Genomic DNA, 2,524 nt, shown 5'->3' on the forward strand with positions numbered 1-2,524 from the left:
ATCTCAAAATGTAAGTTATGTACCTTTGCATTTCAATTTCTCCATCATTTTTCAACTGATTTCAATGAAACCAACACCAAAACCATGCCTGGCCATGTAAGAATCAAACTATAGTGAGTTTTTTCTCGTATATGAAGTGACTGAATTATGGTGTATTTATGTCTGAATTTTTAGGGGAAAATTATGACCATGAAAGTTTGAAAATTTATATTTTGCAAACTAATGATTTTTGATACAGACTTTTGCTATACTTTCATTGGCCTAAACATGGTTCTTGTACTATAGTAATTGTTCCCATCTAGAGCAATTATCATAGTAGAAATAGCCTTTTCAAAACAATTTCAAATTTTCCAAAAATTCTCATTGGTAAAAAATGGAAAGGTGATAGATTGGGTTTTTAGGACTATATCTTAAGCGTAGGGTGTCCGTTACATCTGGTATATAAATCATGACAATAACCCATTGAATAAAGAAAAAAGGGTAAAAAACGGTCAGCCCCCTTAAAATAGCACAGTCAAAGGGCCACAAGTGGTTTCTTGTGTCACTTTTACTTAGAATTGACCCTGTATGTATCTTGTGGCCCACCTCCACCACTGCCCTGTCCCGTCCCGTGCTGCGTATTTCTGCCACCCTGCACTACATGCCAAATAATTTCAAACTAACCTAACCTAATGTAACCTATTTAACAGGGGGGGTTTGCCCCCCTTGATCCCCCTTTTATTTTCCGAGTCATTTGTTACTGCCCTGCATTCTGGGACCTAAAAAGAACCCATATTGTAAGTATTACCTTGGCAAGAGGTGGCTACCCTATCGTCAACATTACCCCTCCCATTACTCAGCCCCACACCTCAGTCACCTATGGGTCTCACGGTCACCTTACGAGAGGGTCACCTAAGCGGCCTAAGCTTCCCCTGAGCCCTGGAGTCACCCACACCCGGCAGCCACCAGGACATGTCAGGTGAGTCAGCTGGGCACCCCTGCCAACGCCACCTCCAGGACTCGCCCCCTCCATCTGACATTTCAGGGGCAGGACTCCAGTGCCTCACCCCCCCAAGGACCCCCAGGCCCCGCCACAGCACCAGGCGTCCTCGTTCACCCCCTGCGAGCCTTCCTCAGCGGGGGTAGGTGCGGAAAAATTTGAATAAAGAAAGCCGCGTTAGCCCATTTCCTCTTGTTTGTTTTTCCTTGCGCGCGTCCCTCCCATCCAAGCCTCCTTTATTTACTTTGCCGCCAGCCTCTGTTTCACGGTTATTATACTTACTCGAGTGTTGTATCCATTCCACAGGGTTAAAATGATGATGGGCCGCGGCGTTGAGTTCCTCCGTGGCGCTAAAACACGATAAATAGGGCGAGATAGGCAGGAGGGGACTGGCGTCCTCCTCCTCTTTGCTGCTGTATGAAAGGTAATGCTAATTGTTTTAATCATCATTACTAAATTTCCGGTCATTTTCAAACAAGCGGTGGAACTTTGGGAAATAGACGCCGCAGGAAGACCGCACGTCGTCAAAACAAGGAGAAATAGCCAAACAAGACAAGGATACATGGCTTGATGTCGGACTGATATCGGGCAGGAAGGGAAATAATGACATGGCTTGCATACGGCGGTCTTCGTATAAATATTGTGACGTGTTTTTTGTATGTGTAAAGCGAAATTTCTGCTTATTAAAATATAAGCCTGAATATCGATAAAACAAGCCGCACTCACAGAAAACGTATCAAAACAGACGCCGTGCAGGGAAGACTTCTCCATGGCGAGTGGGTGCATATTACTGTATAAATGTATGATGGGAGGAAATTGGAGGGACTGAGGGATGTTATAGTATGTTGCCCTTCCTTCCCTCCTTCCCTTCCTTCCTTCCTCCTTTACTTCCTTTCTACCACCACGCCAGACAGGAAGTGAAACAGTCTAATAGCCCTAATGCACGCCCAGCCACGGGTGTTGGAATCTTTCGTGGCGCAGATATAATGTTAGGACGGATATTTATGGATTCCCAAACTACCCGAGGTGTTCAACTGGTCAATGTTACTTAATAAATGTTCTTGAAGGAGGTCCGCGAGCAACAATTGTAGAAAAAAATCAGCGTTACCTCCTCCCTTGTTGTAGTACATTCATTCCTGCCATTGTGTCATTTTCGATTCGTCGTACTACCTCCCAATGTATCACTAGTTGTATCATCACATTCTGTACGGCCTGGGGGTTGGGATGGCATGTTCCTCCCTTTACTTTTGTTGTTTCCCTGCAACAATAAACTATCAATCAATCAATCAATCAATCACATATGCTTGGAGGAGATAATTAATAGATGCCTCCGACGAGAAGACACCACACGTTAACTGATTAGATATAAAAAAGACTAAAAAATAGAACCGTTATTATGTGTTTCGAAAAACAGCACCTGCAAGTTCTCATTATTGTATATATGAGAGAGAGAGAGAGAGAGAGAGAGAGAGAGAGATTACAAGGCTTGTGTAGAGGTAATAATTGCACAGATGTCGCAAGTGGTTTCACTAGTCACAAAAAATG

The 2,524-nt window shown here is 43.8% G+C and overlaps 1 pseudogene; it reads right to left on the reverse strand.

Moving 5' to 3' along the window:
* The window catches only part of LOC126993831 (zinc finger protein OZF-like), a 4,904-nt pseudogene extending 3,464 nt beyond the window's left edge, over positions 1 to 1,440 (reverse strand).
* Positions 1,441 to 2,524: the final 1,084 nt, after the last annotated feature.

The sequence above is a fragment of the Eriocheir sinensis genome, unplaced genomic scaffold (assembly GCF_024679095.1).
Source record: "Eriocheir sinensis breed Jianghai 21 unplaced genomic scaffold, ASM2467909v1 Scaffold683, whole genome shotgun sequence".
Classification (NCBI taxonomy): domain Eukaryota; kingdom Metazoa; phylum Arthropoda; class Malacostraca; order Decapoda; family Varunidae; genus Eriocheir; species Eriocheir sinensis.